This window comes from Dendrobium catenatum, unplaced genomic scaffold (genome assembly GCF_001605985.2).
Source record: "Dendrobium catenatum unplaced genomic scaffold, ASM160598v2 fragScaff_scaffold_1685, whole genome shotgun sequence".
NCBI classification, from domain to species: domain Eukaryota; kingdom Viridiplantae; phylum Streptophyta; class Magnoliopsida; order Asparagales; family Orchidaceae; genus Dendrobium; species Dendrobium catenatum.
Genome location: NW_021320147.1, coordinates 960,143 through 973,974, shown reverse-complemented (window position 1 = coordinate 973,974; position 13,832 = coordinate 960,143).

The window sequence follows — 13,832 nt, the reverse complement described above, 5'->3', positions numbered from 1 at the left end:
AGTAGAAGGAAACTACATTTTTATTTTCTTATAGCACATTAATGTAATGGAATTATTATATAAGATAATTTCTAAAAATTTGATATATATATATATATATATATATATATATATATATATAATTGTTGAAAAAACTTTAAGATTAATATATAATGCAATATCTAAAATAGTAAGATAGTTAAAGATTGCAAAACCATAAAAAGCTATTTATAATATTAATTAAATAATAAATTCAACAAGTGGAAATATTTTTCAAACTCTTTGTCGAGTTCACACGAAAAGCCCGTTCATCCAAACTCGGATAGGAGATTCCACATGGCAATAAAAAAAGTTCGCTCAACCACCCTGAATCCACGTAAGTAAATTTTAATTCTTATCCGTATTATGTTTCAACCCCTTAATATGACCTTCACGCCCTCACCCAAACTCACTTTGACGAGTACCATCACAAATACGGTGCGGTATTTAACATATTGATGATCACTTGATCGGATGGCCGTCACTCCAGACGAAAATGCTATATCACCGTAGCATTACTCCAAAAAAATAAAAAATCTGGTAAGAGGATAAAGAAAAGAGATTAAGTGACAGTATATTGCATCAATCTATTTATAATTATTTTCTTATATCAACATAATAAGATATTAAGTACAGTGATATATATATATTTTAAAAATATAAGTAATAAATTTTAAACGTACTGTTTATTATTTTTTCAGACCGCTGAACCCCGATGGTTTGCTTTGCGCATCATTATGGTTTTATATAGCATTTGAATAGACACGTCAGCATTATTTTAGAAAGAGAAATGACATAACAACAGATATTACATTACTTTTTTATTTTATTGATTAATGAAATTTTCATAACTAAGATATATTGTGCTCACATTTTTTTTAAAATAATCTAAACATGAATCTCTAAAAAAAATTATATAGATATATTAGCACCGTATCAATTCACAATTTTTAAAGGTTTCGTTAAATAATTAAGTATAAGATAAATCAGAAAATTCTAATTAAATATGTAATTATAAAACATTTTTATTAAAAAATGTTATAAAAGTTAAGGAAATTTAAATTTAGATTTTGTTATAAAACAATTTAAGATAATGATTTAGCTTTATACTTAAATATATTATAGTTATACTAATTACTCTAGTATTGCAACACTGCAAAAAATAAATAAATTAAATAAATTTCGAGAAAGTAATTCATATTTTGTTGATAAAAATTTGTACTAATTAATCTAATTAAATTTGACTTGGCATTACTTTTCTGATAAAAAAAGCAGACATTTCTCTATTTTCTTTTAATTTAATAACGACATATTACGCCATGCCGGCGCACATCCACACCGCCGGCGTCGATTTTGCTGCTCCGCATACGCAAAGCAAGAAAAACTAATAATATTATGTAATTGCAGTCCTAATCGTATTAACTCATCTTTAAAAAGTTATTAATTAGACAAATCACAACTAACATGACTCAATGAATTTGGATCTTCTAATACATCATGCTTTGTCTCCCACCACACTTAGGTTTTTAAATTATTATTTTTTGGGGACATTTCTTTAAATTAATATTGATAGTATTATGTATTATTATTACTTAGCATGGAAATGCCACTAAAAGTTGTTGCGGGCTAGAATATACACGGCGATAGAGTTTAAAAAATTTCGTCTTTGCGTTGAACGAATATTCAGCACACAAACATGAAAGGAAAATAAACACCAGGATTTTTACGTTGAAAACCCGAAAGAGGGAAAAAACACGAGGCCTTGCCCAATTGAAGTAATTTCACTAGTGTTTGTTTGAAGTAGAGAGGCTGATTCGTCCCACAAGTTAGGACGATCAGATTACAAAGAGTTTCTTCTGAATTGAAATTCAGTTACAAAGTTATGCAGAATTTCGACGTCTCCCGAATATCCTGCAGAATTCTGGACGTCGAAGCTACAAAAATCCGAATATACTTGTCCAAAAATTTTACATTTGTCTAATCGCAAAAATTGCATTCCAAAAGTTGAACATTTTCACAAACTTGCTCATAGAGGCCCTATTGAGCTCCGAAAGTGTCAAAATTGCGTCTAGAACGTCGAAAAACATGTCCGAGGACGCCAAAAACGTCTAATTCGGACCGTCCGGCCAAAAATCGGGCCAAGACACGCGTAGGCGGCTGAACCGGCTGCACCCGGGCGGCACGTGCGAATAGGCGCACCTGTTCAGACGTCGCGGTTAGCCATGCGGGTAATTAAATTTTAAATTTTTTTAAATTCGTGTGGGGCCTAAAACGTTTCGAAAAAATCCCAAAAAATTTGAAAAAAATTCAAAAAATTTTGAAAAATTCAAAAATGCTAGAGAACTCTAGAAACTTCCCCTTTCTCCAAAAAAAACTATAAATATACCACTAGGGCTTTTAGACAAATTACCCCTTCTCTTTTATTCTCTCTGACACTCTGACAATTGAGGCTTTCCGCTGTTTTTCGTGGGAAACTTTCCCTACTTAATCTAGCGCCCCTCTTCTTGTGCAGAAGTTGGAGATCTCTTCTTTTCTTCTTTCTTTCCCCCTCTGGCTTTCTAACAGTCGAGACTTTCCGCTGTTTTTGAGTGGGAAACTTTCCCTACTAAATTCAGTGCCCCTCTTCTCGTGCAGAGGTTGGAGATTTCTTCTTTTCTTCTTTCTTTCCCCCTCTAGCTTTCTGACAGTCGAGGCTTTCCGTTGTTTTTGAGCGGGAAACTTTCCCTAGTCAATTCAGCATCCCTCTTCTCGCGCAGAGGTTGGAGATCTCTTCTTTTTTTCTTTCTTTTCCCCTCTAGCTTTCTGACAGTCGAGGCTTTCCACTATTTTTTAGTGGAAAACTTTCCCTACTCCATCTAGCACCCCTCTTCTTGCGCAGAAGTTGGAGAACTCTTCTTTTTTTTCTTTCTTTCCCCCTCCGGCTTTCTAACAGTCGAGAATTTCCGCTATTTTTGAGTGGGAAACTTTCCCTACTCAATTCAGCGCCCTCTTCTCGCACAGAGGTTGGAGATTTCTTCTCCTCCCTCATTCTAATTTTCTAGCAGTTGAGGCATTCCCCTGTTTATTGTAGGCGGCATCCCCTACTAAAACTCAGGGCCCCTCTCCGTGTATAGAAGTTAGAATTTCATTTTCTTTTTTCTTCCTCTTGTCTTCTTCTTACATTAGAGGCATTCCACTGTTGGAGATAGGTGGAATTCCCCTATCAAGTTTCAGTGCCCCTCTTTTGTGTAGAAGGAGACTTTTTTCCTCCTTGTTCTTCGCTTGTGCTATTCTTCTTGCATTTGAGGCATTCCACTATCGAAGATAGGCGACATTCCCCTATCAAGCTTCTATGCCCCTCTTTTACGTAGAAGAAGTTGCGATAAGAGGCTATCTTCTAAATAGACAACCCTTGATAGAAGGAGTTCAATCACTTCTTGTATGCGAGGGTGATTTGAGAAGATCTTGCAATGATAGTGTCATGGAGGAGAACCATAAGTGGTGAGTAGACGGGGAGAATTTTGTTGTTGTTTGAGCGGAAGTTTGTTGGCGATGGATGACCGAGCTGTAGCGTGTTGGTAGTTAACGATCGAGTGGAGAACTAAAGGAGAGAGTTCTAAGGTGCATTGCAAGTAGCAGCCGATCGAAAATCTGATGATGGCTGAAGTAAAGGACTGTCGGCAAATATCAGACATAGGGCCAATGATCGCGGATGTCTAGTGGCATTTTACTAAGGCAATATGCATCCACATTGACATGTGTAGGCATCAAATATTCCTTCCTTTGAAGAAGAAGTTACAGGAGATGCTTCATTGTGTAGTAGAGAAGATGTCAAAATAATCTACTAAAGATATTTGAATGTCTTCAAGTTTCTTGTTGCTTGATGATGGTATTTTGTACGAATGATGCCAATGTACTTTTTAATCTCTACTTTTAATGCGAATAAATATACATTTATGTAACTCCTTTGATGTTGTATATGAAATTGTGAACTCGTTCCTTGGAGAAAGATGAATTGTGATTGCATCTTTAACACATGCTTTTGATATATTGCCTACCATATTTTTGGAGGCATTCTTAGACTGCTAAGGTCTTTATATGAGTGATAATTTTATCAATCACTTATTTTCTTGGAGTCTTTATAGATAGAACATTATTTACTCAGAACATTGCTCGATGATGTTAACTTCTGTAGAAGAGGTTGAGAGAATACATCAATAATGTATGACCTATCCGAGGTTGTATGTCAGAGCCCTGCTCGATGACGTTAACCTTTGTAGAAGATGTCAAGAGAATCCACCAAGGATGTAAGACCTATCCGAGGTTATATGTCAGAGCCTTGCAGAGTTTAACCTGTGTGGAAAAGGTCGAGAGAATCCACCAAGGATGTTAGACCTATCCGAGGTTGTATGTTAGAGCCTTTGCTCGACGACGTTAACCTGTGTGGAAGCAGTCTAGAGAATCCACCAAGGATGTGAGACCTATCCGAGGTTTTATGTCGGAGCCTTTGCTCGACGACGTCAACCTATGTGTAAGAGGTCGAGAGAATCCACCAATGATGTGAGACCTATCTGAGGTTGTATGTCGGAGCCTTTTCTTGATGACATCAACCTGTGTGGAATAGGTCGAGAGAATCCACCAAGAATGTAAGACCCATCCGAAGTTATATGTCAGAGCCTTTGTTCGAGGACGTTAACTTGTGTGGAAGTGGATGATAGAATCCACCAAGGATGTAAGACCTATCCGGGGTTGTATGTCAGAGCCCTGCTCGATGACATTAACCTGTGTGGAAGAGGTCGAATGAATCCATCCTGGATGTGAGACATATCCGAGGTTGTATGTCGGAGCCTTTGCTCGACGATGTTAACCTGTGTGGAAGAGGTCGAGAGAATCCACAAAGGATGTGAGACCTATCCGAGGTTGTATATCGAAGCCTTTTCTTGATGATGTTAACCTGTGTGGAAGAGGTCGAGAGAATCCACCAAGGATGTGGGACCTATCTGAGATTATATGTTAGATCTTTTTCTCGACAATGTTAATCCATATGGAGGAGGTCAAATCGAATCCCCCTGTGATTGATTTTACTTTATTTGGGAGGGGCGAACTCCACGTATATCCTGAATCAAAGGTGAAGAATGGTCTATCTTTAGACTATTACTGCCTTTTTGAGGTCGATATTAAGACTTTGTTGAAGAAGTAGAAGTTCAGTAGGGGACTGTATGAAGCTTATTATTGATTGGAAGTATCCTTGCATTTGTTGAGATTTTCCTGACACAACTTCTTGATGTTGGAAGTATTGGAGGGGTTTTCTTGATTATAGTTGGAGTCAAAGTTGCCCCCCAATCCGGATCTAATTTCTATGAAATTCATGAAGCAATGGTTAAAGTCAGGAAGTGAAATTAACAACCTTTTCAGATTGGAGCGAAAAGTTGCCCCTAGTCGGGAACCATGATTCCAACAAACGGCGCCAAACTGTTGCGGCTTAGAATATATGCGGCGATAGAGCTAAAATACTTTCATCTTAGCATTGTATGAATATTCAGCACACAAATAGGAAAGGAAAATAAACACTAGGATTTTTATGTGGAAAACTCGAAAGAGGAAAAAACCACGGGCCTTGCCCAGTTGAAGTAATTCCACTAGTGTTTGTTTGAAGTACAGAGGCTGATTCATCCCACAAGTTAGGACAATCAGATTAAAAATAGTTTCTTCTGAATTGAAATTTAGTTATAAAGTTATGCAGAATTCCGGCGCACCTGAAGAGCTATTGTTATAATTCGATGATCTTAGGCTCGTTGGAATTGTCTCGTCGAGCCTCAGGATTCGACTTTAATCTTATCAAAATTGGAGACCATTTGACAACTCAAATTGTGGTACGAACTTTCCAATAGCTCTTCAGGTGCTCAATTTGGGTTCATTTGGGCTCAGATTGAGTTGAATTTTCTTTCATTGGGTTTGTATTTCTGATATGCTCAGTTTGACTATAAGTTTGCTAAAATCAGAGTTCAGATACTCTTGAATTTAATTTTTGAAGTTTTCGACTTGATTTTTGCCTCGAGATTTGTGCTCGATCAAGATAATTTTATGATGACGTATCAAAAGTAATTTTTGTCAAACTTAACCAGTTTCCCATAGCTGATACATATAATTGATGGAAATACGAATATAATTAATGAGTTATGAATAGAATTGTGCATCAAACGAGCTTTATATACATATATACGATCATTATTATTTATATATCATCAAAAATTTATCTTGATCAACCACGAATCTCAAGGCAAATTTGAGTTATAAACTTCTGAAATTAATTTCAAGACCCTTCGAGCATCGATTTCAGCAAACCTGTAGTGGAACTGAACGTTTCGAAAAGAGGAACATAATGAAACAAAATTCCACTCTATCCTAGCGCAAATTTGTCCAAATCAAGGACCAGAAGCACATTTAGAAGGTTTAAATCATAAATCTGATTATCAAATGAACACCAAAGGCGACATACTTCTGGTCAGATTGAGAGGTTTGACTAGACAAATCCAATGAGCTTAAGATTGCCAAATTATTACATCATTAATACACTCAAATACTTGATAAATGGTTCATAATGAAGTGAGTTGATATCGATCGTCTATTAGAAACACTCTCAACTTACCCTTTATCTTCTCCCTATTTACAGACCATGGCATTCCCAAAAAACTATAATAGCCCCTCATTCTTCACATGAAGGGGGACGAAATAAGGAGGAAGCAAGGGGAGAAAGGGAGAAGGAAGAAAAAACTAAGATTTATCTTGCCAACAAGTTAACCCTCGACCATCGCCCGACCACCAACTATTATTGGACTTTTGTCGGACTTTCGCTCGACCACTAACTGACATCATACTTATGCTAAGCCATCAATTGTCACAGGATTTCCTCTCAAACACTGAATATAACTATCCTTTAGTCTTTCTAACTTCCATCACCAGACTATGATCCTTCCAACAATCAACACCTATCGACTATGATATCTCCAACCACCATATCCAGCCCATAATCCTTTTGACCTCTATCGTCGGTCGCCTGCAGTCTTTTCGACTTATGTCTCCCTATGACTATGATCTTTCCTACCTTTGTTTTCAATCGACTAAGGTCCTTATGACCTCGTCACCTAACTACAGTTTATTCCACCTCAGTCGCCTGTCAACGAAGACTATTTTGACCCTCATCACTCAACTACAGTCTTTCCAAACTTTGTCACCTATCAACTATAGTCCTTCTGACCACCGTCACCAACTAAGGTTTTCTCAACCCCCACCTCCCAACTACAGTCCTTTCTATAACTATTGCTCGATTATGATCCTTCCAACCAAAATGACTAGCTAATTATGTTCCTGTTAACCAAATAAATTTGTTAACACTTTTTCTTCTAACTCCTACCATGTAATGCACCTTATATGATGTATATTTGCAAAATCGATCTTAGGCCTTCCCCCCAATGAAAGGCCTCATTTATAATCAATAGTGAGTACTAGTTGATTCATTTAAACTTCGCAAGGCCCCATTATTTTTCCCATTTTTTGGTGTTTCCACATAAAAACTCTGGTGTCCCTTACGAATAATACACCCTTATATTTTATCTATTTGTGTGTTAAATCTTCATACAGAGATAGAATACCAAAATTTTTATTTCTCCATCAACACAAATACTCTAGAACATAATAATTTAGTACAGTCTATGGGTATGGTATTATAGACAAGGGGGAAATGTTTGCTCCAGCTTCAAAAGTTCATTCATGTCAATATCCTAACATAAATAATTATTGCATCAATTTCATGGGGATCAGAGGTGGACTAGGTGGAAAACTTGATTGCCACCATGGCCAAGAAAATTCCTCAAATGCTTTCAACATCCAAGATAATATCCTGGGAAACTCTTTTACATAAAGCTTTTGGCAAATAGAAGAATGCTTCTAATAAATTATAAGCTTTATACATTGTGTAGCTAAACTTCTACTCTATGGGAAAGGTCTTAAGCTCAACCTCAAAAATGTAGTAACAGTCTAAAGATAAATCATGCTTTACCTTTAATTTTGGATTCACATGGAATTTATCCCCTCCTAATCAAGGCATAGTTGATCCTAGAGGGATACACTTTGACATCTTCCACGAGGTTAACATCATCAAGAAATGCTCTAGCAATTAATTTTTTATAGGTCTAATATCCCAGGAGGATTCCCTCAACCTCATCCACATAATTTAACGTCATCAAGTAATGATTAAATAAATAATATATGATTAGTCATACATCCTTTGTGGATTCTTAACCTCTTTCACATAGGTTAATGTCATCAACAATGCTCTGATATGTAACCTCAGATAGGTCATACATTATCGGTGGATTCTCTTAGCCTCTTCCATACAAGTTAATGTCATTGAGCAATACTTTTATATAAAATCTTAGATAGATCATACATCCTAAATTGATTCTCTCAACCTCTTAAACATAGGTTTACATCATCGAGAATGCTTTGATAAACCACTTCGGATAGATCATGCATCTTTGGTGGATTCTCTCTGTCTCTTTCATACAGTATAATATCATTGAGCAAAGCTCTAATAAGTAATCTTTGATAGGTCATACATCCTTAGTGGATTGTTCGATATCTCCTATAAAAGTTAACGTCATCAAACCTTTCTTTGAAAAAAAAATCTTTAATAAGTTGAACATCCATTGTGAATTTTCTCAACATTTTTAATACAAAGTAATGGTATAACAAATAACCACTAGGAAGGCCCACCTATGAGGTAGCCTCAAAGAGAAGCTAGTAGTGGATGAGATCCTCATTTAAAAGACTCCAAGAGAGCAAATAATGTATGTGATCATCACTTATTTAAAGACTTTAAAAGGCTAAAGTATTAAAAGGCACAAGTATATAAAAGACCTTAACAAACTAAAAGCCTCAAAAGGCATAGGTACATAAAAATTTCAGAAGGCTAAAAGCCTCAAAAGATATATATTACTTGGATTATTTGAAAAACTGAGTAGACTAAAAGTTGCATAAGGATTAAAATCTCTCTAATTTAACTGCTCCAATAGGAGGGTTAGTTCATAGTTCAAAGTTATTTATTACTTTAAGCAACCTTCAATATTAGATAACTCTCTAAGATAGATAAACATAGATAATCATGTAGTTAAAAATACTACTAAAATTGTAACATTTTCATTATTATTTAAAAATACTTTTTTAGTTCCCTTTCATTACTATTATCACCTGAATTTGGAGGCAAACCTTTGAATGCCTAATTAGGAGTTAGCCCACATTTACAACGTTAATCTATATACTGCACTGATCGATCTCTTTTTAAGAAGTCACAAGCAAAGCCTTTATCAAGACATTGGAGTATCAAGATATCTACATCACTATCCCTTTGCCTAAAGGCCTCCATCATCACTTCACCTAATATCAACCATTATTGGCTTCTTGCTTGACTACTTTTAACAACTAATCATCATTGGACTTCCACTTGGCCGCTGATTGCCACCAAAATTTCACCCAACCGCTAATCATTGTCAGACTTCTACTCAAACATCATCAAAATTTTGCTCACTTACTAATAATCACTATCTCTCTTCCTTCGAGCTATTACTGCCATATCTTTTAAAGTCACCCTCGTATGTGATAGGTAGTTATTATTCTTTTGTCAAAGGTAGTATATTGAGAGATTAAACTCTCATCGGGACTCTTATTGTATAAAGATGGCCACTAAAGCTTGACATGATAAGCCACTTATTTTAGAAAGTGCAATACCTCCAATATTAAAATATATATAGTAGGAAAAGGTTAAGTGGAAAAGAAAGTTCATTCTTCAAAAAAGAGGGTCTCTAAAACCTGATAGTGGATGCCACTTATCTCAAATAATATAAAGCTAATAATATTATAAGAAATTCAAAAGAAGAGAAGGAAAAAAGAGGAAAAAGTTCTATTTACAGAAAATAGGGGAACTGAGACTTGATAGAGGTTGTCACCTATCTTAGACAATGGAAGTAGGAGAAAGTTCATTATACACTAAATAAGAGCATTGAAGCTTGATACGGGATGTCACCTATCTTAGACAATGGAATGCCTCTGATGTTAAAAGAAATCTAGAAGATAAGAAGATGAAAGGAAGAGAAAGTACCATTTACACAAAGAGGGGCACTTTTACTTAATAATGGATGCCATCTAATCATGATAATGGAAGACTCTATTGTAAGAAGTCCAAACGAGGAGAAGAGAAGAATAAATGGTGCAATTTCTCCTCTGCCCTAAGGGGTTTATTTATAGGTGAAAGGGGAGAAAATGAATATTCTAGATGACTAAGAATATTTAAATAAATATTTTGAAAGAACAAAGATATTCTTAGAGAATAATAATATTACAAAAGAATATTTTAAAAAATAAAAATATTCTAGGAGAATAAGAATATTCTAAGAATAAAAAAAATATTATGGGAGAATAAAATTTTTTTATAAGAATAAGAAAATTCTGAAAATAAAAATTAGAAGAATAAGAATATTCTGAGTGAAGAAGAATATTTTGATAGAATAAAAATCTTCTAAGAGAAAAAAATATTTTATAAGAGGAAGAATATTTTGGGAGTAAACAAATTCTAGTAGAACATGAATATTATAGAAGAGGAAGAAATTTTTTTTAAAAGAAAACGAAAAATATTTTGGTACAAGAAAAATATTCTAGAATTTTTAAACAATTTTATAGAATTTTTCAATTTTTGGATCTAGAAAAAATTGAATATATAATTAAAAAAACATGGATCCCGATGTTTGGCTCGAATAGTCCAATTCAAACATTTTTGGGGTCACGAGGACAATTTTTCAATGTTGGGAACTAAATTTTGGTATTTTCGGAGCCAAACGAAAGGTATGCTGTAGATTTTGAGAAAATTTAATAATTTTGGAGTGTTATTTTTGACAATTTTCATCCCGATCAATGTGCCGACCTCGGAATAGTCTAAAATTATTGTTATGGGTGTTTTACTTGGTTCACGACTCGAAGGGGAGGTCCACATTTACATACAGGGTGTGGTCTTGTCTTATAATTATGTAAAAATTATAATTTTGTATTAAAATGATTTGAAGAGCTTCAGTATATAAGTTTAGACTCTGTAGGCTTCAATGCTTAAAAATAGGGGGGCAACTAATACATCATAAAAAATTAATCTTAATCAAGCACGAATATTGTGGCAAATTTGTATTTAAAACTTTTGAAATTTAATTTTTGATTTTAGCAAACTTATAGTCAAAATGAAAGTCTTAAAAAGAGAAACCCAACAACATTAAATTTGACTCAATCCAAGCCCAATTGGGTCATAATCAACAACCCAAAGCATATTTAGAAGGTTCAAACCATAAATTAGATGACAACATTATCACCAAAGGCGATATGCTTATAGTTAAAATTAGCTGCTCGATGAGACGAATAGAATGAGCATAAGTTTGTCAAATATTGACATCATTAGGACACTAAAATACTCAATAGATGGTCAATAATAATTTGGAGTTGATATAGGCCATCAATTATAAGCACTCCTAACTTGCCCTTATTCTTTTCTCTATTTACAAACCATTCCATTCAAAAAAATTCTAAATAGACCCTCATGTTTCACATGAAGGGGGGTGAAGTAAAAAGGAAATAATCGGAGAAAGCAAGGAGAAGAGGGAGAAGAAAAAGAAATATGAGATCAATCATGTCACCATGCTCCTCCTTGACAACTGCCTAGCCACCGACCCTCACAAGACTTTTGTTGGACTTTTTCCCGTCCACCAACTAACATCGTTCTTAACCTCATTTTTTTAGGTCATCATGATCTATCCAGACTTTTTGTTGGTATAATGGTTGACAATCATCAAATTTTTAATTACCTAGAGTTCAATCAAATTACAAACCACACTTCAATTCAATCTTCAACCCAGACTTCAATCCAAAATTAAATCTAGACCTCAACCATTCTATAATCAAACTTCAATTTAACTTTTAATAAAACTTCAATCAATCTTCAATCAAGCCTCAACAATATCTAATCATCAACAATCATCCATTTGATTGTGATTGAAGGGAATAAATAAAACTCAGTCAATAAAATTTAAAACTGCATACAAATCCAGATTTTTAGACAAAAATCTAAGGTTAAAGACCCATGTTCTAAAATCATTTTTGAGTGGTTTTTCAATAACTTGAAAACCCAACCAAATGACCCCAAATTCATAATCTATTAATTATATATTAATTAGGCATGTCCTTAGGGTTAACCCTCCAAATTTGATGCCAATATCATATCTCTAACCCCATAACTCAATTGAAATTCGAAGGATAAAAAATCTTCAAATATTTAAAGCTTATGCCACTAGACCTTTTACCTTGTGAAATTTGAGCTTGTGAACTTCTCCAAAACACGATATTAGCTGAAGAACTTCTTCTCTTGAGCCATAGAGATTTTAGATAGATGCTTGTAAGTTTTAGGCAAGATTATTACTCGGAGCAACCTTTTGAATCCCCTCACAACTTCTGCCTCAAGAAATCTCCCCTGTCTCTCACCAAGCTCTCCTTTTTCTCTCCCTCAAGCTCTCTCTTGAGAAGACTAAATAGTAAAAGATATCTAAAAAGAATATCTAAAACCTTTAAATAGTAAGCTTGAAAAAACCCTTAAAGGCATAAGACAAAAAGACTTAAAATAACTAAAAACTCGGGTAAGGAAATAACTATTACATTCTTGAGAACTCTCGTAGGATTTTTTAGAATATAATAAACTTACTCTACAAATAAACATGACAACTAAGATAAGTGTTGACTTCATTGCAACTAGAGGATTTATATTTTTGAGTTTTCACACCCATCTTAACATCTTCATAGTCTAAAGTCATTTGTTTAAATAAAAAAATCTAATTCAAGAATTATAATTAGATAGGGAAACTTAAACTTTTATGACTTATAGAATAAAATATATCGAATAAAATATTATTATAAAAGTGATAATGAAGAACCAAGATTTTCCATGATTAAGTACAACCCATATTTTGAAACACAGAAATTTTCTAAGATTTAAAGATTTACTAGAAAGAGAAACTAATTTATGTTGGGCTCATTTTGTTCCTCTTTTATCAACTTTTTGGTGTATATTACACATATTTTGTTTTTGATATACTTAGTGCATCTATTTGCAAATTAGTTCCTTCCAAAATCTTTAAAAATCTGAGTTGTAATGATTATCTTTTAAATAGACGAGAGTAACTCACTCTCTTATATAGGGAGGAATAACCTACAAAGTAAACCAGGTATTTCTAATAGGAATAAATTGTTTGATTTATGAAAAACAATAAATATCATTTATCAAATTACAGAAAATACTCATGATATAAAAAATGCAATATAATGAAAGTGTTTTTATTTCAACCATCTTAACTCTAATTCGATTGAAATTTCAAGTTCATATAAGGAATTATCATGCAAAGGAAATAAGAAAGAATATAAAAAATTCCTAAAATTCATTTATCCTTTTAGTTTTAATAATGCCAGCAATCACTTATTAAAGTTTTATTTCAGAGTAGAAGTATGTTTATTTCAAATTGCAAAGAGCCTTTAAGAGAGTGCATTAATATAATATGATTTAAGTTGTATAGTATGATACAAGTCGTACAATAGGAGTTCAATCATACATTATGATCCAAATTATACAATATGAATAGTAGAAACACATTTTTCATTCACTACAAATTTCATAATTAAAAAGCATATAAATAAGATCTAAGAACATAAAACCAGCTATAAAAAATATATATATCACTTAAAAGAGAAGAAATAAA